At 53.9% G+C, this 24,134-nt stretch overlaps 53 non-coding genes across 53 annotated transcripts; all 53 read left to right on the top strand.

The window, feature by feature from the left end:
* Positions 1-305: 305 nt before the first annotated feature.
* On the top strand, positions 306-377 carry Trnae-cuc. The gene has a single exon. It is a non-coding gene; the product is annotated as a tRNA-Glu (tRNA).
* Positions 378-763: 386 nt separating this feature from the next.
* On the top strand, positions 764-835 carry Trnah-gug. Its single transcript has one exon. It is a non-coding gene; the product is annotated as a tRNA-His (tRNA).
* Positions 836-1,585: 750 nt separating this feature from the next.
* Positions 1,586-1,667, top strand: Trnal-uag. The gene has a single exon. It is a non-coding gene; the product is annotated as a tRNA-Leu (tRNA).
* Positions 1,668-1,747: 80 nt separating this feature from the next.
* Positions 1,748-1,829, top strand: Trnal-cag. Its single transcript has one exon. It is a non-coding gene; the product is annotated as a tRNA-Leu (tRNA).
* A 283-nt stretch (positions 1,830-2,112) lies between these two features.
* Trnae-cuc lies at positions 2,113-2,184 on the top strand. The gene has a single exon. It is a non-coding gene; the product is annotated as a tRNA-Glu (tRNA).
* Positions 2,185-2,570: 386 nt separating this feature from the next.
* Trnah-gug lies at positions 2,571-2,642 on the top strand. The gene has a single exon. It is a non-coding gene; the product is annotated as a tRNA-His (tRNA).
* Positions 2,643-3,389: 747 nt separating this feature from the next.
* On the top strand, positions 3,390-3,471 carry Trnal-uag. The gene has a single exon. It is a non-coding gene; the product is annotated as a tRNA-Leu (tRNA).
* Positions 3,472-3,551: 80 nt separating this feature from the next.
* On the top strand, positions 3,552-3,633 carry Trnal-cag. Its single transcript has one exon. It is a non-coding gene; the product is annotated as a tRNA-Leu (tRNA).
* Positions 3,634-3,916: 283 nt separating this feature from the next.
* Trnae-cuc lies at positions 3,917-3,988 on the top strand. Its single transcript has one exon. It is a non-coding gene; the product is annotated as a tRNA-Glu (tRNA).
* A 386-nt stretch (positions 3,989-4,374) lies between these two features.
* Trnah-gug lies at positions 4,375-4,446 on the top strand. The gene has a single exon. It is a non-coding gene; the product is annotated as a tRNA-His (tRNA).
* Positions 4,447-5,193: 747 nt separating this feature from the next.
* Trnal-uag lies at positions 5,194-5,275 on the top strand. Its single transcript has one exon. It is a non-coding gene; the product is annotated as a tRNA-Leu (tRNA).
* Positions 5,276-5,355: 80 nt separating this feature from the next.
* Positions 5,356-5,437, top strand: Trnal-cag. The gene has a single exon. It is a non-coding gene; the product is annotated as a tRNA-Leu (tRNA).
* A 283-nt stretch (positions 5,438-5,720) lies between these two features.
* Positions 5,721-5,792, top strand: Trnae-cuc. The gene has a single exon. It is a non-coding gene; the product is annotated as a tRNA-Glu (tRNA).
* Positions 5,793-6,178: 386 nt separating this feature from the next.
* Trnah-gug lies at positions 6,179-6,250 on the top strand. Its single transcript has one exon. It is a non-coding gene; the product is annotated as a tRNA-His (tRNA).
* A 747-nt stretch (positions 6,251-6,997) lies between these two features.
* On the top strand, positions 6,998-7,079 carry Trnal-uag. Its single transcript has one exon. It is a non-coding gene; the product is annotated as a tRNA-Leu (tRNA).
* An 80-nt stretch (positions 7,080-7,159) lies between these two features.
* Positions 7,160-7,241, top strand: Trnal-cag. The gene has a single exon. It is a non-coding gene; the product is annotated as a tRNA-Leu (tRNA).
* A 283-nt stretch (positions 7,242-7,524) lies between these two features.
* Trnae-cuc lies at positions 7,525-7,596 on the top strand. The gene has a single exon. It is a non-coding gene; the product is annotated as a tRNA-Glu (tRNA).
* A 386-nt stretch (positions 7,597-7,982) lies between these two features.
* On the top strand, positions 7,983-8,054 carry Trnah-gug. Its single transcript has one exon. It is a non-coding gene; the product is annotated as a tRNA-His (tRNA).
* Positions 8,055-8,801: 747 nt separating this feature from the next.
* On the top strand, positions 8,802-8,883 carry Trnal-uag. The gene has a single exon. It is a non-coding gene; the product is annotated as a tRNA-Leu (tRNA).
* Positions 8,884-8,963: 80 nt separating this feature from the next.
* On the top strand, positions 8,964-9,045 carry Trnal-cag. Its single transcript has one exon. It is a non-coding gene; the product is annotated as a tRNA-Leu (tRNA).
* Positions 9,046-9,328: 283 nt separating this feature from the next.
* Positions 9,329-9,400, top strand: Trnae-cuc. Its single transcript has one exon. It is a non-coding gene; the product is annotated as a tRNA-Glu (tRNA).
* Positions 9,401-9,786: 386 nt separating this feature from the next.
* On the top strand, positions 9,787-9,858 carry Trnah-gug. The gene has a single exon. It is a non-coding gene; the product is annotated as a tRNA-His (tRNA).
* A 747-nt stretch (positions 9,859-10,605) lies between these two features.
* On the top strand, positions 10,606-10,687 carry Trnal-uag. Its single transcript has one exon. It is a non-coding gene; the product is annotated as a tRNA-Leu (tRNA).
* An 80-nt stretch (positions 10,688-10,767) lies between these two features.
* On the top strand, positions 10,768-10,849 carry Trnal-cag. The gene has a single exon. It is a non-coding gene; the product is annotated as a tRNA-Leu (tRNA).
* Positions 10,850-11,132: 283 nt separating this feature from the next.
* On the top strand, positions 11,133-11,204 carry Trnae-cuc. Its single transcript has one exon. It is a non-coding gene; the product is annotated as a tRNA-Glu (tRNA).
* Positions 11,205-11,590: 386 nt separating this feature from the next.
* Trnah-gug lies at positions 11,591-11,662 on the top strand. The gene has a single exon. It is a non-coding gene; the product is annotated as a tRNA-His (tRNA).
* Positions 11,663-12,409: 747 nt separating this feature from the next.
* Trnal-uag lies at positions 12,410-12,491 on the top strand. Its single transcript has one exon. It is a non-coding gene; the product is annotated as a tRNA-Leu (tRNA).
* An 80-nt stretch (positions 12,492-12,571) lies between these two features.
* Positions 12,572-12,653, top strand: Trnal-cag. Its single transcript has one exon. It is a non-coding gene; the product is annotated as a tRNA-Leu (tRNA).
* A 283-nt stretch (positions 12,654-12,936) lies between these two features.
* On the top strand, positions 12,937-13,008 carry Trnae-cuc. The gene has a single exon. It is a non-coding gene; the product is annotated as a tRNA-Glu (tRNA).
* Positions 13,009-13,394: 386 nt separating this feature from the next.
* Positions 13,395-13,466, top strand: Trnah-gug. The gene has a single exon. It is a non-coding gene; the product is annotated as a tRNA-His (tRNA).
* Positions 13,467-14,213: 747 nt separating this feature from the next.
* On the top strand, positions 14,214-14,295 carry Trnal-uag. Its single transcript has one exon. It is a non-coding gene; the product is annotated as a tRNA-Leu (tRNA).
* Positions 14,296-14,375: 80 nt separating this feature from the next.
* Trnal-cag lies at positions 14,376-14,457 on the top strand. The gene has a single exon. It is a non-coding gene; the product is annotated as a tRNA-Leu (tRNA).
* Positions 14,458-14,740: 283 nt separating this feature from the next.
* Positions 14,741-14,812, top strand: Trnae-cuc. Its single transcript has one exon. It is a non-coding gene; the product is annotated as a tRNA-Glu (tRNA).
* Positions 14,813-15,198: 386 nt separating this feature from the next.
* Positions 15,199-15,270, top strand: Trnah-gug. Its single transcript has one exon. It is a non-coding gene; the product is annotated as a tRNA-His (tRNA).
* Positions 15,271-16,017: 747 nt separating this feature from the next.
* Positions 16,018-16,099, top strand: Trnal-uag. The gene has a single exon. It is a non-coding gene; the product is annotated as a tRNA-Leu (tRNA).
* An 80-nt stretch (positions 16,100-16,179) lies between these two features.
* On the top strand, positions 16,180-16,261 carry Trnal-cag. Its single transcript has one exon. It is a non-coding gene; the product is annotated as a tRNA-Leu (tRNA).
* A 283-nt stretch (positions 16,262-16,544) lies between these two features.
* On the top strand, positions 16,545-16,616 carry Trnae-cuc. Its single transcript has one exon. It is a non-coding gene; the product is annotated as a tRNA-Glu (tRNA).
* A 386-nt stretch (positions 16,617-17,002) lies between these two features.
* Trnah-gug lies at positions 17,003-17,074 on the top strand. The gene has a single exon. It is a non-coding gene; the product is annotated as a tRNA-His (tRNA).
* Positions 17,075-17,821: 747 nt separating this feature from the next.
* On the top strand, positions 17,822-17,903 carry Trnal-uag. The gene has a single exon. It is a non-coding gene; the product is annotated as a tRNA-Leu (tRNA).
* An 80-nt stretch (positions 17,904-17,983) lies between these two features.
* Trnal-cag lies at positions 17,984-18,065 on the top strand. Its single transcript has one exon. It is a non-coding gene; the product is annotated as a tRNA-Leu (tRNA).
* Positions 18,066-18,348: 283 nt separating this feature from the next.
* Trnae-cuc lies at positions 18,349-18,420 on the top strand. Its single transcript has one exon. It is a non-coding gene; the product is annotated as a tRNA-Glu (tRNA).
* A 386-nt stretch (positions 18,421-18,806) lies between these two features.
* On the top strand, positions 18,807-18,878 carry Trnah-gug. The gene has a single exon. It is a non-coding gene; the product is annotated as a tRNA-His (tRNA).
* A 747-nt stretch (positions 18,879-19,625) lies between these two features.
* Trnal-uag lies at positions 19,626-19,707 on the top strand. The gene has a single exon. It is a non-coding gene; the product is annotated as a tRNA-Leu (tRNA).
* An 80-nt stretch (positions 19,708-19,787) lies between these two features.
* Trnal-cag lies at positions 19,788-19,869 on the top strand. The gene has a single exon. It is a non-coding gene; the product is annotated as a tRNA-Leu (tRNA).
* Positions 19,870-20,152: 283 nt separating this feature from the next.
* On the top strand, positions 20,153-20,224 carry Trnae-cuc. Its single transcript has one exon. It is a non-coding gene; the product is annotated as a tRNA-Glu (tRNA).
* Positions 20,225-20,610: 386 nt separating this feature from the next.
* Trnah-gug lies at positions 20,611-20,682 on the top strand. Its single transcript has one exon. It is a non-coding gene; the product is annotated as a tRNA-His (tRNA).
* A 747-nt stretch (positions 20,683-21,429) lies between these two features.
* On the top strand, positions 21,430-21,511 carry Trnal-uag. The gene has a single exon. It is a non-coding gene; the product is annotated as a tRNA-Leu (tRNA).
* An 80-nt stretch (positions 21,512-21,591) lies between these two features.
* Positions 21,592-21,673, top strand: Trnal-cag. The gene has a single exon. It is a non-coding gene; the product is annotated as a tRNA-Leu (tRNA).
* A 283-nt stretch (positions 21,674-21,956) lies between these two features.
* Trnae-cuc lies at positions 21,957-22,028 on the top strand. Its single transcript has one exon. It is a non-coding gene; the product is annotated as a tRNA-Glu (tRNA).
* Positions 22,029-22,414: 386 nt separating this feature from the next.
* On the top strand, positions 22,415-22,486 carry Trnah-gug. The gene has a single exon. It is a non-coding gene; the product is annotated as a tRNA-His (tRNA).
* A 747-nt stretch (positions 22,487-23,233) lies between these two features.
* Trnal-uag lies at positions 23,234-23,315 on the top strand. Its single transcript has one exon. It is a non-coding gene; the product is annotated as a tRNA-Leu (tRNA).
* An 80-nt stretch (positions 23,316-23,395) lies between these two features.
* Trnal-cag lies at positions 23,396-23,477 on the top strand. Its single transcript has one exon. It is a non-coding gene; the product is annotated as a tRNA-Leu (tRNA).
* A 283-nt stretch (positions 23,478-23,760) lies between these two features.
* Positions 23,761-23,832, top strand: Trnae-cuc. The gene has a single exon. It is a non-coding gene; the product is annotated as a tRNA-Glu (tRNA).
* The last annotated feature ends 302 nt before the right edge of the window (positions 23,833-24,134 follow it).

The raw sequence follows: 24,134 nt of genomic DNA on the forward strand, positions 1-24,134 counted from the left end.
GTTCGAATCCCACAGCTGCCCAAACGTGTAATGTTTCCTGTGTCGAAGGCAGATGCACTCATTGCCCGCAAAGGAAACAGCACAACAAGGCGTGAGCGTCTGCTTGGTGAATTGTCGTAGAACAGTGCGTGGTGCAACGACAGGATTTTCAGGCACCTTTTGCTCTCATCATTGCTGGCGTTCGTCTCCACGAAATGCGTCCGGAGCACGCCGTTCTATAACGCGAGAGAGTGGATTTTTTACAGTTGTCGTCAGTCAACCGTGGGTGGCTGCTGCGTTCGCTGGAAAGAGCACTGCCGTCGTTATCCGGTGTGGTCTAGTGGCTAGGATACCTGGCTCTCACCCAGGAGGCCCGGGTTCGATTCCCGGTACCGGAATTGCGCGTTTTTATTGCTCCTCTTATGCGACTTGTCTCGACTTTGCTCGACTGACGCTACGCTGACGCGTGCAGAAAGCTACGTTAAGTATGACTCGCGGCAACACCTGACGGCGAGAGAGATGCGGCGTCTATCCACTTGTTATCGAGCCACATACCGGTACCTGTAGTCAAGAGGCTTGGAGGACTGCAAGACATTGCCACGGAGGTGAATGCAGCTAACCACTGTAGTTAGTGTCCTGACAGCGCAGGCACGTTCATTTGCTCGTATACATGTGATGGAGACCGTGTCTGACACTGCTGTGGCGTACACCTTGGCCTAGGCTTTGCTGGGTATCGCCACTTGCATTCGAGCCAGCTGCCTTCGCGTGCGCCTCCGTGGCCATGGCCGTGATCGTCTAGTGGTTAGGACATTGCGTTGTGGCCGCAATAACCCAGGTTCGAATCCTGGTCACGGCAATTTTGAAAGTTTTGCCTTGCTGCCGTTGCAATGACGAGTACTCGAAATGACAGTACTCTGTTGATTTTTTCACTCGTGTTCCGCAGGCCGCAGTTTGCACTACCACTTCATCCCCAACACGTAATGTCGCCTCCCAGAGCGCAGACGTCCGCTGCTCTCTGTAGTCGAAAAGGGCAGTTGTTTGAAGTGCGATGGATGAGCAGCCAGTCCCAGCAGAACAGGAAGCTGTGGCGTGCACTGTTTGTACAAATGCTAGGAACACTGGCGCACCAAGCAGCGCATGTAGCGTGGCCGAGCGCTTTAAAGGCGCTGGTTTAAGGCACCAGTATCTCTGTAGGCGCGGTTTCGAATCCCGTAGCTGCCGGCGGTTTTGCTGTGATCGCGTTAACCTGGCGCTTTTTCTTCAAGTGTAACCTCCTTGAGCTCACATATGTTTGATACATGGAGCATTCTAGCTCCGCCTGACAGTTACAGCTACGATACTTTAGTGGTTACGGAAGGCCCAGGTTCGAAACCTGGTCACGGTACGAAAACGTCTCTTGACGCTGTCTCCTTAACTGCGACAGTTACAGACAAGTGGCGTCGCTACCATACGGGCGGGCACGGCTTTTTCTTGCTGTGGATGGCCTAAAGAGACGCTTCCAGTGGGAGAGCAGTGGAAATACATGGCACGGCGATTGCCAAGATACTTCCATTTCGAAGTGATCTTTGTAGTACAAAGGAAACGTTTTGCCGCTGCTGCCACCAACGGTAACGTGGCCGAGCGGTCTAAGGCGCTGGTTTTAGGCACCAGTCTCTTCGGAGGCGTGGGTTCGAATCCCACCGTTGCCACTTTTTACGTCTCATTTTTGTGCCGTTGCGGTGTGTTCTCGTGGAGTGGGACGCAGCTCTTGTGACGCGCGTGTTGTGTAGGTAGCGTGGCCGAGCGGTCTAAGGCGCTGGTTTCAGGCACCATTCTCTTCGGAGGCGTGGGTTCGAATCCCACAGCTGCCAAACGTGTAATGTTTCCTGTGTCGAAGGCAGATGCACTCATTGCCCGCAAAGGAAACAGCACAACAAGGCGTGAGCGTCTGCTTGGTGAATTGTCGTAGAACAGTGCGTGGTGCAACGACAGGATTTTCAGGCACCTTTTGCTCTCATCATTGCTGGCGTTCGTCTCCACGAAATGCGTCCGGAGCACGCCGTTCTATAACGCGAGAGAGTGGATTTTTTACAGTTGTCGTCAGTCAACCGTGGGTGGCTGCTGCGTTCGCTGGAAAGAGCACTGCCGTCGTTATCCGGTGTGGTCTAGTGGCTAGGATACCTGGCTCTCACCCAGGAGGCCCGGGTTCGATTCCCGGTACCGGAATTGCGCGTTTTTATTGCTCCTCTTATGCGACTTGTCTCGACTTTGCTCGACTGACGCTACGCTGACGCGTGCAGAAAGCTACGTTAAGTATGACTCGCGGCAACACCTGACGGCGAGAGAGATGCGGCGTCTATCCACTTGTTATCGAGCCACATACCGGTACCTGTAGTCAAGAGGCTTGGAGGACTGCAAGACATTGCCACGGAGGTGAATGCAGCTAACCACTGTAGTTAGTGTCCTGACAGCGCAGGCACGTTCATTTGCTCGTATACATGTGATGGAGACCGTGTCTGACACTGCTGTGGCGTACACCTTGGCCTAGGCTTTGCTGGGTATCGCCACTTGCATTCGAGCCAGCTGCCTTCGCGTGCGCCTCCGTGGCCATGGCCGTGATCGTCTAGTGGTTAGGACATTGCGTTGTGGCCGCAATAACCCAGGTTCGAATCCTGGTCACGGCAATTTTGAAAGTTTTGCCTTGCTGCCGTTGCAATGACGAGTACTCGAAATGACAGTACTCTGTTGATTTTTTCACTCGTGTTCCGCAGGCCGCAGTTTGCACTACCACTTCATCCCCAACACGTAATGTCGCCTCCCAGAGCGCAGACGTCCGCTGCTCTCTGTAGTCGAAAAGGGCAGTTGTTTGAAGTGCGATGGATGAGCAGCCAGTCCCAGCAGAACAGGAAGCTGTGGCGTGCACTGTTTGTACAAATGCTAGGAACACTGGCGCACCAAGCAGCGCATGTAGCGTGGCCGAGCGCTTTAAGGCGCTGGTTTAAGGCACCAGTATCTCTGTAGGCGCGGTTTCGAATCCCGTAGCTGCCGGCGGTTTTGCTGTGATCGCGTTAACCTGGCGCTTTTTCTTCAAGTGTAACCTCCTTGAGCTCACATATGTTTGATACATGGAGCATTCTAGCTCCGCCTGACAGTTACAGCTACGATACTTTAGTGGTTACGGAAGGCCCAGGTTCGAAACCTGGTCACGGTACGAAAACGTCTCTTGACGCTGTCTCCTTAACTGCGACAGTTACAGACAAGTGGCGTCGCTACCATACGGCGGGCACGGCTTTTTCTTGCTGTGGATGGCCTAAAGAGACGCTTCCAGTGGGAGAGCAGTGGAAATACATGGCACGGCGATTGCCAAGATACTTCCATTTCGAAGTGATCTTTGTAGTACAAAGGAAACGTTTTGCCGCTGCTGCCCCAACGGTAACGTGGCCGAGCGGTCTAAGGCGCTGGTTTTAGGCACCAGTCTCTTCGGAGGCGTGGGTTCGAATCCCACCGTTGCCACTTTTTACGTCTCATTTTTGTGCCGTTGCGGTGTGTTCTCGTGGAGTGGGACGCAGCTCTTGTGACGCGCGTGTTGTGTAGGTAGCGTGGCCGAGCGGTCTAAGGCGCTGGTTTCAGGCACCATTCTCTTCGGAGGCGTGGGTTCGAATCCCACAGCTGCCAAACGTGTAATGTTTCCTGTGTCGAAGGCAGATGCACTCATTGCCCGCAAAGGAAACAGCACAACAAGGCGTGAGCGTCTGCTTGGTGAATTGTCGTAGAACAGTGCGTGGTGCAACGACAGGATTTTCAGGCACCTTTTGCTCTCATCATTGCTGGCGTTCGTCTCCACGAAATGCGTCCGGAGCACGCCGTTCTATAACGCGAGAGAGTGGATTTTTTACAGTTGTCGTCAGTCAACCGTGGGTGGCTGCTGCGTTCGCTGGAAAGAGCACTGCCGTCGTTATCCGGTGTGGTCTAGTGGCTAGGATACCTGGCTCTCACCCAGGAGGCCCGGGTTCGATTCCCGGTACCGGAATTGCGCGTTTTTATTGCTCCTCTTATGCGACTTGTCTCGACTTTGCTCGACTGACGCTACGCTGACGCGTGCAGAAAGCTACGTTAAGTATGACTCGCGGCAACACCTGACGGCGAGAGAGATGCGGCGTCTATCCACTTGTTATCGAGCCACATACCGGTACCTGTAGTCAAGAGGCTTGGAGGACTGCAAGACATTGCCACGGAGGTGAATGCAGCTAACCACTGTAGTTAGTGTCCTGACAGCGCAGGCACGTTCATTTGCTCGTATACATGTGATGGAGACCGTGTCTGACACTGCTGTGGCGTACACCTTGGCCTAGGCTTTGCTGGGTATCGCCACTTGCATTCGAGCCAGCTGCCTTCGCGTGCGCCTCCGTGGCCATGGCCGTGATCGTCTAGTGGTTAGGACATTGCGTTGTGGCCGCAATAACCCAGGTTCGAATCCTGGTCACGGCAATTTTGAAAGTTTTGCCTTGCTGCCGTTGCAATGACGAGTACTCGAAATGACAGTACTCTGTTGATTTTTTCACTCGTGTTCCGCAGGCCGCAGTTTGCACTACCACTTCATCCCCAACACGTAATGTCGCCTCCCAGAGCGCAGACGTCCGCTGCTCTCTGTAGTCGAAAAGGGCAGTTGTTTGAAGTGCGATGGATGAGCAGCCAGTCCCAGCAGAACAGGAAGCTGTGGCGTGCACTGTTTGTACAAATGCTAGGAACACTGGCGCACCAAGCAGCGCATGTAGCGTGGCCGAGCGCTTTAAGGCGCTGGTTTAAGGCACCAGTATCTCTGTAGGCGCGGTTTCGAATCCCGTAGCTGCCGGCGGTTTTGCTGTGATCGCGTTAACCTGGCGCTTTTTCTTCAAGTGTAACCTCCTTGAGCTCACATATGTTTGATACATGGAGCATTCTAGCTCCGCCTGACAGTTACAGCTACGATACTTTAGTGGTTACGGAAGGCCCAGGTTCGAAACCTGGTCACGGTACGAAAACGTCTCTTGACGCTGTCTCCTTAACTGCGACAGTTACAGACAAGTGGCGTCGCTACCATACGGCGGGCACGGCTTTTTCTTGCTGTGGATGGCCTAAAGAGACGCTTCCAGTGGGAGAGCAGTGGAAATACATGGCACGGCGATTGCCAAGATACTTCCATTTCGAAGTGATCTTTGTAGTACAAAGGAAACGTTTTGCCGCTGCTGCCCCAACGGTAACGTGGCCGAGCGGTCTAAGGCGCTGGTTTTAGGCACCAGTCTCTTCGGAGGCGTGGGTTCGAATCCCACCGTTGCCACTTTTTACGTCTCATTTTTGTGCCGTTGCGGTGTGTTCTCGTGGAGTGGGACGCAGCTCTTGTGACGCGCGTGTTGTGTAGGTAGCGTGGCCGAGCGGTCTAAGGCGCTGGTTTCAGGCACCATTCTCTTCGGAGGCGTGGGTTCGAATCCCACAGCTGCCAAACGTGTAATGTTTCCTGTGTCGAAGGCAGATGCACTCATTGCCCGCAAAGGAAACAGCACAACAAGGCGTGAGCGTCTGCTTGGTGAATTGTCGTAGAACAGTGCGTGGTGCAACGACAGGATTTTCAGGCACCTTTTGCTCTCATCATTGCTGGCGTTCGTCTCCACGAAATGCGTCCGGAGCACGCCGTTCTATAACGCGAGAGAGTGGATTTTTTACAGTTGTCGTCAGTCAACCGTGGGTGGCTGCTGCGTTCGCTGGAAAGAGCACTGCCGTCGTTATCCGGTGTGGTCTAGTGGCTAGGATACCTGGCTCTCACCCAGGAGGCCCGGGTTCGATTCCCGGTACCGGAATTGCGCGTTTTTATTGCTCCTCTTATGCGACTTGTCTCGACTTTGCTCGACTGACGCTACGCTGACGCGTGCAGAAAGCTACGTTAAGTATGACTCGCGGCAACACCTGACGGCGAGAGAGATGCGGCGTCTATCCACTTGTTATCGAGCCACATACCGGTACCTGTAGTCAAGAGGCTTGGAGGACTGCAAGACATTGCCACGGAGGTGAATGCAGCTAACCACTGTAGTTAGTGTCCTGACAGCGCAGGCACGTTCATTTGCTCGTATACATGTGATGGAGACCGTGTCTGACACTGCTGTGGCGTACACCTTGGCCTAGGCTTTGCTGGGTATCGCCACTTGCATTCGAGCCAGCTGCCTTCGCGTGCGCCTCCGTGGCCATGGCCGTGATCGTCTAGTGGTTAGGACATTGCGTTGTGGCCGCAATAACCCAGGTTCGAATCCTGGTCACGGCAATTTTGAAAGTTTTGCCTTGCTGCCGTTGCAATGACGAGTACTCGAAATGACAGTACTCTGTTGATTTTTTCACTCGTGTTCCGCAGGCCGCAGTTTGCACTACCACTTCATCCCCAACACGTAATGTCGCCTCCCAGAGCGCAGACGTCCGCTGCTCTCTGTAGTCGAAAAGGGCAGTTGTTTGAAGTGCGATGGATGAGCAGCCAGTCCCAGCAGAACAGGAAGCTGTGGCGTGCACTGTTTGTACAAATGCTAGGAACACTGGCGCACCAAGCAGCGCATGTAGCGTGGCCGAGCGCTTTAAGGCGCTGGTTTAAGGCACCAGTATCTCTGTAGGCGCGGTTTCGAATCCCGTAGCTGCCGGCGGTTTTGCTGTGATCGCGTTAACCTGGCGCTTTTTCTTCAAGTGTAACCTCCTTGAGCTCACATATGTTTGATACATGGAGCATTCTAGCTCCGCCTGACAGTTACAGCTACGATACTTTAGTGGTTACGGAAGGCCCAGGTTCGAAACCTGGTCACGGTACGAAAACGTCTCTTGACGCTGTCTCCTTAACTGCGACAGCTACAGACAAGTGGCGTCGCTACCATACGGCGGGCACGGCTTTTTCTTGCTGTGGATGGCCTAAAGAGACGCTTCCAGTGGGAGAGCAGTGGAAATACATGGCACGGCGATTGCCAAGATACTTCCATTTCGAAGTGATCTTTGTAGTACAAAGGAAACGTTTTGCCGCTGCTGCCCCAACGGTAACGTGGCCGAGCGGTCTAAGGCGCTGGTTTTAGGCACCAGTCTCTTCGGAGGCGTGGGTTCGAATCCCACCGTTGCCACTTTTTACGTCTCATTTTTGTGCCGTTGCGGTGTGTTCTCGTGGAGTGGGACGCAGCTCTTGTGACGCGCGTGTTGTGTAGGTAGCGTGGCCGAGCGGTCTAAGGCGCTGGTTTCAGGCACCATTCTCTTCGGAGGCGTGGGTTCGAATCCCACAGCTGCCAAACGTGTAATGTTTCCTGTGTCGAAGGCAGATGCACTCATTGCCCGCAAAGGAAACAGCACAACAAGGCGTGAGCGTCTGCTTGGTGAATTGTCGTAGAACAGTGCGTGGTGCAACGACAGGATTTTCAGGCACCTTTTGCTCTCATCATTGCTGGCGTTCGTCTCCACGAAATGCGTCCGGAGCACGCCGTTCTATAACGCGAGAGAGTGGATTTTTTACAGTTGTCGTCAGTCAACCGTGGGTGGCTGCTGCGTTCGCTGGAAAGAGCACTGCCGTCGTTATCCGGTGTGGTCTAGTGGCTAGGATACCTGGCTCTCACCCAGGAGGCCCGGGTTCGATTCCCGGTACCGGAATTGCGCGTTTTTATTGCTCCTCTTATGCGACTTGTCTCGACTTTGCTCGACTGACGCTACGCTGACGCGTGCAGAAAGCTACGTTAAGTATGACTCGCGGCAACACCTGACGGCGAGAGAGATGCGGCGTCTATCCACTTGTTATCGAGCCACATACCGGTACCTGTAGTCAAGAGGCTTGGAGGACTGCAAGACATTGCCACGGAGGTGAATGCAGCTAACCACTGTAGTTAGTGTCCTGACAGCGCAGGCACGTTCATTTGCTCGTATACATGTGATGGAGACCGTGTCTGACACTGCTGTGGCGTACACCTTGGCCTAGGCTTTGCTGGGTATCGCCACTTGCATTCGAGCCAGCTGCCTTCGCGTGCGCCTCCGTGGCCATGGCCGTGATCGTCTAGTGGTTAGGACATTGCGTTGTGGCCGCAATAACCCAGGTTCGAATCCTGGTCACGGCAATTTTGAAAGTTTTGCCTTGCTGCCGTTGCAATGACGAGTACTCGAAATGACAGTACTCTGTTGATTTTTTCACTCGTGTTCCGCAGGCCGCAGTTTGCACTACCACTTCATCCCCAACACGTAATGTCGCCTCCCAGAGCGCAGACGTCCGCTGCTCTCTGTAGTCGAAAAGGGCAGTTGTTTGAAGTGCGATGGATGAGCAGCCAGTCCCAGCAGAACAGGAAGCTGTGGCGTGCACTGTTTGTACAAATGCTAGGAACACTGGCGCACCAAGCAGCGCATGTAGCGTGGCCGAGCGCTTTAAGGCGCTGGTTTAAGGCACCAGTATCTCTGTAGGCGCGGTTTCGAATCCCGTAGCTGCCGGCGGTTTTGCTGTGATCGCGTTAACCTGGCGCTTTTTCTTCAAGTGTAACCTCCTTGAGCTCACATATGTTTGATACATGGAGCATTCTAGCTCCGCCTGACAGTTACAGCTACGATACTTTAGTGGTTACGGAAGGCCCAGGTTCGAAACCTGGTCACGGTACGAAAACGTCTCTTGACGCTGTCTCCTTAACTGCGACAGCTACAGACAAGTGGCGTCGCTACCATACGGCGGGCACGGCTTTTTCTTGCTGTGGATGGCCTAAAGAGACGCTTCCAGTGGGAGAGCAGTGGAAATACATGGCACGGCGATTGCCAAGATACTTCCATTTCGAAGTGATCTTTGTAGTACAAAGGAAACGTTTTGCCGCTGCTGCCCCAACGGTAACGTGGCCGAGCGGTCTAAGGCGCTGGTTTTAGGCACCAGTCTCTTCGGAGGCGTGGGTTCGAATCCCACCGTTGCCACTTTTTACGTCTCATTTTTGTGCCGTTGCGGTGTGTTCTCGTGGAGTGGGACGCAGCTCTTGTGACGCGCGTGTTGTGTAGGTAGCGTGGCCGAGCGGTCTAAGGCGCTGGTTTCAGGCACCATTCTCTTCGGAGGCGTGGGTTCGAATCCCACAGCTGCCAAACGTGTAATGTTTCCTGTGTCGAAGGCAGATGCACTCATTGCCCGCAAAGGAAACAGCACAACAAGGCGTGAGCGTCTGCTTGGTGAATTGTCGTAGAACAGTGCGTGGTGCAACGACAGGATTTTCAGGCACCTTTTGCTCTCATCATTGCTGGCGTTCGTCTCCACGAAATGCGTCCGGAGCACGCCGTTCTATAACGCGAGAGAGTGGATTTTTTACAGTTGTCGTCAGTCAACCGTGGGTGGCTGCTGCGTTCGCTGGAAAGAGCACTGCCGTCGTTATCCGGTGTGGTCTAGTGGCTAGGATACCTGGCTCTCACCCAGGAGGCCCGGGTTCGATTCCCGGTACCGGAATTGCGCGTTTTTATTGCTCCTCTTATGCGACTTGTCTCGACTTTGCTCGACTGACGCTACGCTGACGCGTGCAGAAAGCTACGTTAAGTATGACTCGCGGCAACACCTGACGGCGAGAGAGATGCGGCGTCTATCCACTTGTTATCGAGCCACATACCGGTACCTGTAGTCAAGAGGCTTGGAGGACTGCAAGACATTGCCACGGAGGTGAATGCAGCTAACCACTGTAGTTAGTGTCCTGACAGCGCAGGCACGTTCATTTGCTCGTATACATGTGATGGAGACCGTGTCTGACACTGCTGTGGCGTACACCTTGGCCTAGGCTTTGCTGGGTATCGCCACTTGCATTCGAGCCAGCTGCCTTCGCGTGCGCCTCCGTGGCCATGGCCGTGATCGTCTAGTGGTTAGGACATTGCGTTGTGGCCGCAATAACCCAGGTTCGAATCCTGGTCACGGCAATTTTGAAAGTTTTGCCTTGCTGCCGTTGCAATGACGAGTACTCGAAATGACAGTACTCTGTTGATTTTTTCACTCGTGTTCCGCAGGCCGCAGTTTGCACTACCACTTCATCCCCAACACGTAATGTCGCCTCCCAGAGCGCAGACGTCCGCTGCTCTCTGTAGTCGAAAAGGGCAGTTGTTTGAAGTGCGATGGATGAGCAGCCAGTCCCAGCAGAACAGGAAGCTGTGGCGTGCACTGTTTGTACAAATGCTAGGAACACTGGCGCACCAAGCAGCGCATGTAGCGTGGCCGAGCGCTTTAAGGCGCTGGTTTAAGGCACCAGTATCTCTGTAGGCGCGGTTTCGAATCCCGTAGCTGCCGGCGGTTTTGCTGTGATCGCGTTAACCTGGCGCTTTTTCTTCAAGTGTAACCTCCTTGAGCTCACATATGTTTGATACATGGAGCATTCTAGCTCCGCCTGACAGTTACAGCTACGATACTTTAGTGGTTACGGAAGGCCCAGGTTCGAAACCTGGTCACGGTACGAAAACGTCTCTTGACGCTGTCTCCTTAACTGCGACAGCTACAGACAAGTGGCGTCGCTACCATACGGCGGGCACGGCTTTTTCTTGCTGTGGATGGCCTAAAGAGACGCTTCCAGTGGGAGAGCAGTGGAAATACATGGCACGGCGATTGCCAAGATACTTCCATTTCGAAGTGATCTTTGTAGTACAAAGGAAACGTTTTGCCGCTGCTGCCCCAACGGTAACGTGGCCGAGCGGTCTAAGGCGCTGGTTTTAGGCACCAGTCTCTTCGGAGGCGTGGGTTCGAATCCCACCGTTGCCACTTTTTACGTCTCATTTTTGTGCCGTTGCGGTGTGTTCTCGTGGAGTGGGACGCAGCTCTTGTGACGCGCGTGTTGTGTAGGTAGCGTGGCCGAGCGGTCTAAGGCGCTGGTTTCAGGCACCATTCTCTTCGGAGGCGTGGGTTCGAATCCCACAGCTGCCAAACGTGTAATGTTTCCTGTGTCGAAGGCAGATGCACTCATTGCCCGCAAAGGAAACAGCACAACAAGGCGTGAGCGTCTGCTTGGTGAATTGTCGTAGAACAGTGCGTGGTGCAACGACAGGATTTTCAGGCACCTTTTGCTCTCATCATTGCTGGCGTTCGTCTCCACGAAATGCGTCCGGAGCACGCCGTTCTATAACGCGAGAGAGTGGATTTTTTACAGTTGTCGTCAGTCAACCGTGGGTGGCTGCTGCGTTCGCTGGAAAGAGCACTGCCGTCGTTATCCGGTGTGGTCTAGTGGCTAGGATACCTGGCTCTCACCCAGGAGGCCCGGGTTCGATTCCCGGTACCGGAATTGCGCGTTTTTATTGCTCCTCTTATGCGACTTGTCTCGACTTTGCTCGACTGACGCTACGCTGACGCGTGCAGAAAGCTACGTTAAGTATGACTCGCGGCAACACCTGACGGCGAGAGAGATGCGGCGTCTATCCACTTGTTATCGAGCCACATACCGGTACCTGTAGTCAAGAGGCTTGGAGGACTGCAAGACATTGCCACGGAGGTGAATGCAGCTAACCACTGTAGTTAGTGTCCTGACAGCGCAGGCACGTTCATTTGCTCGTATACATGTGATGGAGACCGTGTCTGACACTGCTGTGGCGTACACCTTGGCCTAGGCTTTGCTGGGTATCGCCACTTGCATTCGAGCCAGCTGCCTTCGCGTGCGCCTCCGTGGCCATGGCCGTGATCGTCTAGTGGTTAGGACATTGCGTTGTGGCCGCAATAACCCAGGTTCGAATCCTGGTCACGGCAATTTTGAAAGTTTTGCCTTGCTGCCGTTGCAATGACGAGTACTCGAAATGACAGTACTCTGTTGATTTTTTCACTCGTGTTCCGCAGGCCGCAGTTTGCACTACCACTTCATCCCCAACACGTAATGTCGCCTCCCAGAGCGCAGACGTCCGCTGCTCTCTGTAGTCGAAAAGGGCAGTTGTTTGAAGTGCGATGGATGAGCAGCCAGTCCCAGCAGAACAGGAAGCTGTGGCGTGCACTGTTTGTACAAATGCTAGGAACACTGGCGCACCAAGCAGCGCATGTAGCGTGGCCGAGCGCTTTAAGGCGCTGGTTTAAGGCACCAGTATCTCTGTAGGCGCGGTTTCGAATCCCGTAGCTGCCGGCGGTTTTGCTGTGATCGCGTTAACCTGGCGCTTTTTCTTCAAGTGTAACCTCCTTGAGCTCACATATGTTTGATACATGGAGCATTCTAGCTCCGCCTGACAGTTACAGCTACGATACTTTAGTGGTTACGGAAGGCCCAGGTTCGAAACCTGGTCACGGTACGAAAACGTCTCTTGACGCTGTCTCCTTAACTGCGACAGTTACAGACAAGTGGCGTCGCTACCATACGGCGGGCACGGCTTTTTCTTGCTGTGGATGGCCTAAAGAGACGCTTCCAGTGGGAGAGCAGTGGAAATACATGGCACGGCGATTGCCAAGATACTTCCATTTCGAAGTGATCTTTGTAGTACAAAGGAAACGTTTTGCCGCTGCTGCCCCAACGGTAACGTGGCCGAGCGGTCTAAGGCGCTGGTTTTAGGCACCAGTCTCTTCGGAGGCGTGGGTTCGAATCCCACCGTTGCCACTTTTTACGTCTCATTTTTGTGCCGTTGCGGTGTGTTCTCGTGGAGTGGGACGCAGCTCTTGTGACGCGCGTGTTGTGTAGGTAGCGTGGCCGAGCGGTCTAAGGCGCTGGTTTCAGGCACCATTCTCTTCGGAGGCGTGGGTTCGAATCCCACAGCTGCCAAACGTGTAATGTTTCCTGTGTCGAAGGCAGATGCACTCATTGCCCGCAAAGGAAACAGCACAACAAGGCGTGAGCGTCTGCTTGGTGAATTGTCGTAGAACAGTGCGTGGTGCAACGACAGGATTTTCAGGCACCTTTTGCTCTCATCATTGCTGGCGTTCATCTCCACGAAATGCGTCCGGAGCACGCCGTTCTATAACGCGAGAGAGTGGATTTTTTACAGTTGTCGTCAGTCAACCGTGGGTGGCTGCTGCGTTCGCTGGAAAGAGCACTGCCGTCGTTATCCGGTGTGGTCTAGTGGCTAGGATACCTGGCTCTCACCCAGGAGGACCGGGTTCGATTCCCGGTACCGGAATTGCGCGTTTTTATTGCTCCTCTTATGCGACTTGTCTCGACTTTGCTCGACTGACGCTACGCTGACGCGTGCAGAAAGCTACGTTAAGTATGACTCGCGGCAACACCTGACGGCGAGAGAGATGCGGCGTCTATCCACTTGTTATCGAGCCACATACCGGTACCTGTAGTCAAGAGGCTTGGAGGACTGCAAGACATTGCCACGGAGGTGAATGCAGCTAACCACTGTAGTTAGTGTCCTGACAGCGCAGGCACGTTCATTTGCTCGTATACATGTGATGGAGACCGTGTCTGACACTGCTGTGGCGTACACCTTGGCCTAGGCTTTGCTGGGTATCGCCACTTGCATTCGAGCCAGCTGCCTTCGCGTGCGCCTCCGTGGCCATGGCCGTGATCGTCTAGTGGTTAGGACATTGCGTTGTGGCCGCAATAACCCAGGTTCGAATCCTGGTCACGGCAATTTTGAAAGTTTTGCCTTGCTGCCGTTGCAATGACGAGTACTCGAAATGACAGTACTCTGTTGATTTTTTCACTCGTGTTCCGCAGGCCGCAGTTTGCACTACCACTTCATCCCCAACACGTAATGTCGCCTCCCAGAGCGCAGACGTCCGCTGCTCTCTGTAGTCGAAAAGGGCAGTTGTTTGAAGTGCGATGGATGAGCAGCCAGTCCCAGCAGAACAGGAAGCTGTGGCGTGCACTGTTTGTACAAATGCTAGGAACACTGGCGCACCAAGCAGCGCATGTAGCGTGGCCGAGCGCTTTAAGGCGCTGGTTTAAGGCACCAGTATCTCTGTAGGCGCGGTTTCGAATCCCGTAGCTGCCGGCGGTTTTGCTGTGATCGCGTTAACCTGGCGCTTTTTCTTCAAGTGTAACCTCCTTGAGCTCACATATGTTTGATACATGGAGCATTCTAGCTCCGCCTGACAGTTACAGCTACGATACTTTAGTGGTTACGGAAGGCCCAGGTTCGAAACCTGGTCACGGTACGAAAACGTCTCTTGACGCTGTCTCCTTAACTGCGACAGTTACAGACAAGTGGCGTCGCTACCATACGGCGGGCACGGCTTTTTCTTGCTGTGGATGGCCTAAAGAGACGCTTCCAGTGGGAGAGCAGTGGAAATACATGGCACGGCGATTGCCAAGATACTTCCATTTCGAAGTGATCTTTGTAGTACAAAGGAAACGTTTTGCCGCTGCTGCCCCAACGGTAACGTGGCCGAGCGGTCTAAGGCGCTGGTTTTAGGCACCAGTCTCTTCGGAGGCGTGGGTTCGAATCCCACCGTTGCCACTTTTTACGTCTCATTTTTGTGCCGTTGCGGTGTGTTCTCGTGGAGTGGGACGCAGCTCTTGTGACGCGCGTGTTGTGTAGGTAGCGTGGCCGAGCGGTCTAAGGCGCTGGTTTCAGGCACCATTCTCTTCGGAGGCGTGGGTTCGAATCCCACAGCTGCCAAACGTGTAATGTTTCCTGTGTCGAAGGCAGATGCACTCATTGCCCGCAAAGGAAACAGCACAACAAGGCGTGAGCGTCTGCTTGGTGAATTGTCGTAGAACAGTGCGTGGTGCAACGACAGGATTTTCAGGCACCTTTTGCTCTCATCATTGCTGGCGTTCGTCTCCACGAAATGCGTCCGGAGCACGCCGTTCTATAACGCGAGAGAGTGGATTTTTTACAGTTGTCGTCAGTCAACCGTGGGTGGCTGCTGCGTTCGCTGGAAAGAGCACTGCCGTCGTTATCCGGTGTGGTCTAGTGGCTAGGATACCTGGCTCTCACCCAGGAGGCCCGGGTTCGATTCCCGGTACCGGAATTGCGCGTTTTTATTGCTCCTCTTATGCGACTTGTCTCGACTTTGCTCGACTGACGCTACGCTGACGCGTGCAGAAAGCTACGTTAAGTATGACTCGCGGCAACACCTGACGGCGAGAGAGATGCGGCGTCTATCCACTTGTTATCGAGCCACATACCGGTACCTGTAGTCAAGAGGCTTGGAGGACTGCAAGACATTGCCACGGAGGTGAATGCAGCTAACCACTGTAGTTAGTGTCCTGACAGCGCAGGCACGTTCATTTGCTCGTATACATGTGATGGAGACCGTGTCTGACACTGCTGTGGCGTACACCTTGGCCTAGGCTTTGCTGGGTATCGCCACTTGCATTCGAGCCAGCTGCCTTCGCGTGCGCCTCCGTGGCCATGGCCGTGATCGTCTAGTGGTTAGGACATTGCGTTGTGGCCGCAATAACCCAGGTTCGAATCCTGGTCACGGCAATTTTGAAAGTTTTGCCTTGCTGCCGTTGCAATGACGAGTACTCGAAATGACAGTACTCTGTTGATTTTTTCACTCGTGTTCCGCAGGCCGCAGTTTGCACTACCACTTCATCCCCAACACGTAATGTCGCCTCCCAGAGCGCAGACGTCCGCTGCTCTCTGTAGTCGAAAAGGGCAGTTGTTTGAAGTGCGATGGATGAGCAGCCAGTCCCAGCAGAACAGGAAGCTGTGGCGTGCACTGTTTGTACAAATGCTAGGAACACTGGCGCACCAAGCAGCGCATGTAGCGTGGCCGAGCGCTTTAAGGCGCTGGTTTAAGGCACCAGTATCTCTGTAGGCGCGGTTTCGAATCCCGTAGCTGCCGGCGGTTTTGCTGTGATCGCGTTAACCTGGCGCTTTTTCTTCAAGTGTAACCTCCTTGAGCTCACATATGTTTGATACATGGAGCATTCTAGCTCCGCCTGACAGTTACAGCTACGATACTTTAGTGGTTACGGAAGGCCCAGGTTCGAAACCTGGTCACGGTACGAAAACGTCTCTTGACGCTGTCTCCTTAACTGCGACAGCTACAGACAAGTGGCGTCGCTACCATACGGCGGGCACGGCTTTTTCTTGCTGTGGATGGCCTAAAGAGACGCTTCCAGTGGGAGAGCAGTGGAAATACATGGCACGGCGATTGCCAAGATACTTCCATTTCGAAGTGATCTTTGTAGTACAAAGGAAACGTTTTGCCGCTGCTGCCCCAACGGTAACGTGGCCGAGCGGTCTAAGGCGCTGGTTTTAGGCACCAGTCTCTTCGGAGGCGTGGGTTCGAATCCCACCGTTGCCACTTTTTACGTCTCATTTTTGTGCCGTTGCGGTGTGTTCTCGTGGAGTGGGACGCAGCTCTTGTGACGCGCGTGTTGTGTAGGTAGCGTGGCCGAGCGGTCTAAGGCGCTGGTTTCAGGCACCATTCTCTTCGGAGGCGTGGGTTCGAATCCCACAGCTGCCAAACGTGTAATGTTTCCTGTGTCGAAGGCAGATGCACTCATTGCCCGCAAAGGAAACAGCACAACAAGGCGTGAGCGTCTGCTTGGTGAATTGTCGTAGAACAGTGCGTGGTGCAACGACAGGATTTTCAGGCACCTTTTGCTCTCATCATTGCTGGCGTTCGTCTCCACGAAATGCGTCCGGAGCACGCCGTTCTATAACGCGAGAGAGTGGATTTTTTACAGTTGTCGTCAGTCAACCGTGGGTGGCTGCTGCGTTCGCTGGAAAGAGCACTGCCGTCGTTATCCGGTGTGGTCTAGTGGCTAGGATACCTGGCTCTCACCCAGGAGGCCCGGGTTCGATTCCCGGTACCGGAATTGCGCGTTTTTATTGCTCCTCTTATGCGACTTGTCTCGACTTTGCTCGACTGACGCTACGCTGACGCGTGCAGAAAGCTACGTTAAGTATGACTCGCGGCAACACCTGACGGCGAGAGAGATGCGGCGTCTATCCACTTGTTATCGAGCCACATACCGGTACCTGTAGTCAAGAGGCTTGGAGGACTGCAAGACATTGCCACGGAGGTGAATGCAGCTAACCACTGTAGTTAGTGTCCTGACAGCGCAGGCACGTTCATTTGCTCGTATACATGTGATGGAGACCGTGTCTGACACTGCTGTGGCGTACACCTTGGCCTAGGCTTTGCTGGGTATCGCCACTTGCATTCGAGCCAGCTGCCTTCGCGTGCGCCTCCGTGGCCATGGCCGTGATCGTCTAGTGGTTAGGACATTGCGTTGTGGCCGCAATAACCCAGGTTCGAATCCTGGTCACGGCAATTTTGAAAGTTTTGCCTTGCTGCCGTTGCAATGACGAGTACTCGAAATGACAGTACTCTGTTGATTTTTTCACTCGTGTTCCGCAGGCCGCAGTTTGCACTACCACTTCATCCCCAACACGTAATGTCGCCTCCCAGAGCGCAGACGTCCGCTGCTCTCTGTAGTCGAAAAGGGCAGTTGTTTGAAGTGCGATGGATGAGCAGCCAGTCCCAGCAGAACAGGAAGCTGTGGCGTGCACTGTTTGTACAAATGCTAGGAACACTGGCGCACCAAGCAGCGCATGTAGCGTGGCCGAGCGCTTTAAGGCGCTGGTTTAAGGCACCAGTATCTCTGTAGGCGCGGTTTCGAATCCCGTAGCTGCCGGCGGTTTTGCTGTGATCGCGTTAACCTGGCGCTTTTTCTTCAAGTGTAACCTCCTTGAGCTCACATATGTTTGATACATGGAGCATTCTAGCTCCGCCTGACAGTTACAGCTACGATACTTTAGTGGTTACGGAAGGCCCAGGTTCGAAACCTGGTCACGGTACGAAAACGTCTCTTGACGCTGTCTCCTTAACTGCGACAGCTACAGACAAGTGGCGTCGCTACCATACGGCGGGCACGGCTTTTTCTTGCTGTGGATGGCCTAAAGAGACGCTTCCAGTGGGAGAGCAGTGGAAATACATGGCACGGCGATTGCCAAGATACTTCCATTTCGAAGTGATCTTTGTAGTACAAAGGAAACGTTTTGCCGCTGCTGCCCCAACGGTAACGTGGCCGAGCGGTCTAAGGCGCTGGTTTTAGGCACCAGTCTCTTCGGAGGCGTGGGTTCGAATCCCACCGTTGCCACTTTTTACGTCTCATTTTTGTGCCGTTGCGGTGTGTTCTCGTGGAGTGGGACGCAGCTCTTGTGACGCGCGTGTTGTGTAGGTAGCGTGGCCGAGCGGTCTAAGGCGCTGGTTTCAGGCACCATTCTCTTCGGAGGCGTGGGTTCGAATCCCACAGCTGCCAAACGTGTAATGTTTCCTGTGTCGAAGGCAGATGCACTCATTGCCCGCAAAGGAAACAGCACAACAAGGCGTGAGCGTCTGCTTGGTGAATTGTCGTAGAACAGTGCGTGGTGCAACGACAGGATTTTCAGGCACCTTTTGCTCTCATCATTGCTGGCGTTCATCTCCACGAAATGCGTCCGGAGCACGCCGTTCTATAACGCGAGAGAGTGGATTTTTTACAGTTGTCGTCAGTCAACCGTGGGTGGCTGCTGCGTTCGCTGGAAAGAGCACTGCCGTCGTTATCCGGTGTGGTCTAGTGGCTAGGATACCTGGCTCTCACCCAGGAGGACCGGGTTCGATTCCCGGTACCGGAATTGCGCGTTTTTATTGCTCCTCTTATGCGACTTGTCTCGACTTTGCTCGACTGACGCTACGCTGACGCGTGCAGAAAGCTACGTTAAGTATGACTCGCGGCAACACCTGACGGCGAGAGAGATGCGGCGTCTATCCACTTGTTATCGAGCCACATACCGGTACCTGTAGTCAAGAGGCTTGGAGGACTGCAAGACATTGCCACGGAGGTGAATGCAGCTAACCACTGTAGTTAGTGTCCTGACAGCGCAGGCACGTTCATTTGCTCGTATACATGTGATGGAGACCGTGTCTGACACTGCTGTGGCGTACACCTTGGCCTAGGCTTTGCTGGGTATCGCCACTTGCATTCGAGCCAGCTGCCTTCGCGTGCGCCTCCGTGGCCATGGCCGTGATCGTCTAGTGGTTAGGACATTGCGTTGTGGCCGCAATAACCCAGGTTCGAATCCTGGTCACGGCAATTTTGAAAGTTTTGCCTTGCTGCCGTTGCAATGACGAGTACTCGAAATGACAGTACTCTGTTGATTTTTTCACTCGTGTTCCGCAGGCCGCAGTTTGCACTACCACTTCATCCCCAACACGTAATGTCGCCTCCCAGAGCGCAGACGTCCGCTGCTCTCTGTAGTCGAAAAGGGCAGTTGTTTGAAGTGCGATGGATGAGCAGCCAGTCCCAGCAGAACAGGAAGCTGTGGCGTGCACTGTTTGTACAAATGCTAGGAACACTGGCGCACCAAGCAGCGCATGTAGCGTGGCCGAGCGCTTTAAGGCGCTGGTTTAAGGCACCAGTATCTCTGTAGGCGCGGTTTCGAATCCCGTAGCTGCCGGCGGTTTTGCTGTGATCGCGTTAACCTGGCGCTTTTTCTTCAAGTGTAACCTCCTTGAGCTCACATATGTTTGATACATGGAGCATTCTAGCTCCGCCTGACAGTTACAGCTACGATACTTTAGTGGTTACGGAAGGCCCAGGTTCGAAACCTGGTCACGGTACGAAAACGTCTCTTGACGCTGTCTCCTTAACTGCGACAGTTACAGACAAGTGGCGTCGCTACCATACGGCGGGCACGGCTTTTTCTTGCTGTGGATGGCCTAAAGAGACGCTTCCAGTGGGAGAGCAGTGGAAATACATGGCACGGCGATTGCCAAGATACTTCCATTTCGAAGTGATCTTTGTAGTACAAAGGAAACGTTTTGCCGCTGCTGCCCCAACGGTAACGTGGCCGAGCGGTCTAAGGCGCTGGTTTTAGGCACCAGTCTCTTCGGAGGCGTGGGTTCGAATCCCACCGTTGCCACTTTTTACGTCTCATTTTTGTGCCGTTGCGGTGTGTTCTCGTGGAGTGGGACGCAGCTCTTGTGACGCGCGTGTTGTGTAGGTAGCGTGGCCGAGCGGTCTAAGGCGCTGGTTTCAGGCACCATTCTCTTCGGAGGCGTGGGTTCGAATCCCACAGCTGCCAAACGTGTAATGTTTCCTGTGTCGAAGGCAGATGCACTCATTGCCCGCAAAGGAAACAGCACAACAAGGCGTGAGCGTCTGCTTGGTGAATTGTCGTAGAACAGTGCGTGGTGCAACGACAGGATTTTCAGGCACCTTTTGCTCTCATCATTGCTGGCGTTCGTCTCCACGAAATGCGTCCGGAGCACGCCGTTCTATAACGCGAGAGAGTGGATTTTTTACAGTTGTCGTCAGTCAACCGTGGGTGGCTGCTGCGTTCGCTGGAAAGAGCACTGCCGTCGTTATCCGGTGTGGTCTAGTGGCTAGGATACCTGGCTCTCACCCAGGAGGCCCGGGTTCGATTCCCGGTACCGGAATTGCGCGTTTTTATTGCTCCTCTTATGCGACTTGTCTCGACTTTGCTCGACTGACGCTACGCTGACGCGTGCAGAAAGCTACGTTAAGTATGACTCGCGGCAACACCTGACGGCGAGAGAGATGCGGCGTCTATCCACTTGTTATCGAGCCACATACCGGTACCTGTAGTCAAGAGGCTTGGAGGACTGCAAGACATTGCCACGGAGGTGAATGCAGCTAACCACTGTAGTTAGTGTCCTGACAGCGCAGGCACGTTCATTTGCTCGTATACATGTGATGGAGACCGTGTCTGACACTGCTGTGGCGTACACCTTGGCCTAGGCTTTGCTGGGTATCGCCACTTGCATTCGAGCCAGCTGCCTTCGCGTGCGCCTCCGTGGCCATGGCCGTGATCGTCTAGTGGTTAGGACATTGCGTTGTGGCCGCAATAACCCAGGTTCGAATCCTGGTCACGGCAATTTTGAAAGTTTTGCCTTGCTGCCGTTGCAATGACGAGTACTCGAAATGACAGTACTCTGTTGATTTTTTCACTCGTGTTCCGCAGGCCGCAGTTTGCACTACCACTTCATCCCCAACACGTAATGTCGCCTCCCAGAGCGCAGACGTCCGCTGCTCTCTGTAGTCGAAAAGGGCAGTTGTTTGAAGTGCGATGGATGAGCAGCCAGTCCCAGCAGAACAGGAAGCTGTGGCGTGCACTGTTTGTACAAATGCTAGGAACACTGGCGCACCAAGCAGCGCATGTAGCGTGGCCGAGCGCTTTAAGGCGCTGGTTTAAGGCACCAGTATCTCTGTAGGCGCGGTTTCGAATCCCGTAGCTGCCGGCGGTTTTGCTGTGATCGCGTTAACCTGGCGCTTTTTCTTCAAGTGTAACCTCCTTGAGCTCACATATGTTTGATACATGGAGCATTCTAGCTCCGCCTGACAGTTACAGCTACGATACTTTAGTGGTTACGGAAGGCCCAGGTTCGAAACCTGGTCACGGTACGAAAACGTCTCTTGACGCTGTCTCCTTAACTGCGACAGCTACAGACAAGTGGCGTCGCTACCATACGGCGGGCACGGCTTTTTCTTGCTGTGGATGGCCTAAAGAGACGCTTCCAGTGGGAGAGCAGTGGAAATACATGGCACGGCGATTGCCAAGATACTTCCATTTCGAAGTGATCTTTGTAGTACAAAGGAAACGTTTTGCCGCTGCTGCCCCAACGGTAACGTGGCCGAGCGGTCTAAGGCGCTGGTTTTAGGCACCAGTCTCTTCGGAGGCGTGGGTTCGAATCCCACCGTTGCCACTTTTTACGTCTCATTTTTGTGCCGTTGCGGTGTGTTCTCGTGGAGTGGGACGCAGCTCTTGTGACGCGCGTGTTGTGTAGGTAGCGTGGCCGAGCGGTCTAAGGCGCTGGTTTCAGGCACCATTCTCTTCGGAGGCGTGGGTTCGAATCCCACAGCTGCCAAACGTGTAATGTTTCCTGTGTCGAAGGCAGATGCACTCATTGCCCGCAAAGGAAACAGCACAACAAGGCGTGAGCGTCTGCTTGGTGAATTGTCGTAGAACAGTGCGTGGTGCAACGACAGGATTTTCAGGCACCTTTTGCTCTCATCATTGCTGGCGTTCGTCTCCACGAAATGCGTCCGGAGCACGCCGTTCTATAACGCGAGAGAGTGGATTTTTTACAGTTGTCGTCAGTCAACCGTGGGTGGCTGCTGCGTTCGCTGGAAAGAGCACTGCCGTCGTTATCCGGTGTGGTCTAGTGGCTAGGATACCTGGCTCTCACCCAGGAGGCCCGGGTTCGATTCCCGGTACCGGAATTGCGCGTTTTTATTGCTCCTCTTATGCGACTTGTCTCGACTTTGCTCGACTGACGCTACGCTGACGCGTGCAGAAAGCTACGTTAAGTATGACTCGCGGCAACACCTGACGGCGAGAGAGATGCGGCGTCTATCCACTTGTTATCGAGCCACATACCGGTACCTGTAGTCAAGAGGCTTGGAGGACTGCAAGACATTGCCACGGAGGTGAATGCAGCTAACCACTGTAGTTAGTGTCCTGACAGCGCAGGCACGTTCATTTGCTCGTATACATGTGATGGAGACCGTGTCTGACACTGCTGTGGCGTACACCTTGGCCTAGGCTTTGCTGGGTATCGCCACTTGCATTCGAGCCAGCTGCCTTCGCGTGCGCCTCCGTGGCCATGGCCGTGATCGTCTAGTGGTTAGGACATTGCGTTGTGGCCGCAATAACCCAGGTTCGAATCCTGGTCACGGCAATTTTGAAAGTTTTGCCTTGCTGCCGTTGCAATGACGAGTACTCGAAATGACAGTACTCTGTTGATTTTTTCACTCGTGTTCCGCAGGCCGCAGTTTGCACTACCACTTCATCCCCAACACGTAATGTCGCCTCCCAGAGCGCAGACGTCCGCTGCTCTCTGTAGTCGAAAAGGGCAGTTGTTTGAAGTGCGATGGATGAGCAGCCAGTCCCAGCAGAACAGGAAGCTGTGGCGTGCACTGTTTGTACAAATGCTAGGAACACTGGCGCACCAAGCAGCGCATGTAGCGTGGCCGAGCGCTTTAAGGCGCTGGTTTAAGGCACCAGTATCTCTGTAGGCGCGGTTTCGAATCCCGTAGCTGCCGGCGGTTTTGCTGTGATCGCGTTAACCTGGCGCTTTTTCTTCAAGTGTAACCTCCTTGAGCTCACATATGTTTGATACATGGAGCATTCTAGCTCCGCCTGACAGTTACAGCTACGATACTTTAGTGGTTACGGAAGGCCCAGGTTCGAAACCTGGTCACGGTACGAAAACGTCTCTTGACGCTGTCTCCTTAACTGCGACAGCTACAGACAAGTGGCGTCGCTACCATACGGCGGGCACGGCTTTTTCTTGCTGTGGATGGCCTAAAGAGACGCTTCCAGTGGGAGAGCAGTGGAAATACATGGCACGGCGATTGCCAAGATACTTCCATTTCGAAGTGATCTTTGTAGTACAAAGGAAACGTTTTGCCGCTGCTGCCCCAACGGTAACGTGGCCGAGCGGTCTAAGGCGCTGGTTTTAGGCACCAGTCTCTTCGGAGGCGTGGGTTCGAATCCCACCGTTGCCACTTTTTACGTCTCATTTTTGTGCCGTTGCGGTGTGTTCTCGTGGAGTGGGACGCAGCTCTTGTGACGCGCGTGTTGTGTAGGTAGCGTGGCCGAGCGGTCTAAGGCGCTGGTTTCAGGCACCATTCTCTTCGGAGGCGTGGGTTCGAATCCCACAGCTGCCAAACGTGTAATGTTTCCTGTGTCGAAGGCAGATGCACTCATTGCCCGCAAAGGAAACAGCACAACAAGGCGTGAGCGTCTGCTTGGTGAATTGTCGTAGAACAGTGCGTGGTGCAACGACAGGATTTTCAGGCACCTTTTGCTCTCATCATTGCTGGCGTTCGTCTCCACGAAATGCGTCCGGAGCACGCCGTTCTATAACGCGAGAGAGTGGATTTTTTACAGTTGTCGTCAGTCAACCGTGGGTGGCTGCTGCGTTCGCTGGAAAGAGCACTGCCGTCGTTATCCGGTGTGGTCTAGTGGCTAGGATACCTGGCTCTCACCCAGGAGGCCCGGGTTCGATTCCCGGTACCGGAATTGCGCGTTTTTATTGCTCCTCTTATGCGACTTGTCTCGACTTTGCTCGACTGACGCTACGCTGACGCGTGCAGAAAGCTACGTTAAGTATGACTCGCGGCAACACCTGACGGCGAGAGAGATGCGGCGTCTATCCACTTGTTATCGAGCCACATACCGGTACCTGTAGTCAAGAGGCTTGGAGGACTGCAAGACATTGCCACGGAGGTGAATGCAGCTAACCACTGTAGTTAGTGTCCTGACAGCGCAGGCACGTTCATTTGCTCGTATACATGTGATGGAGACCGTGTCTGACACTGCTG

The sequence above is a fragment of the Schistocerca americana genome, unplaced genomic scaffold (assembly GCF_021461395.2).
Source record: "Schistocerca americana isolate TAMUIC-IGC-003095 unplaced genomic scaffold, iqSchAmer2.1 HiC_scaffold_1428, whole genome shotgun sequence".
Taxonomy (NCBI): Eukaryota; Metazoa; Arthropoda; class Insecta; order Orthoptera; family Acrididae; genus Schistocerca; species Schistocerca americana.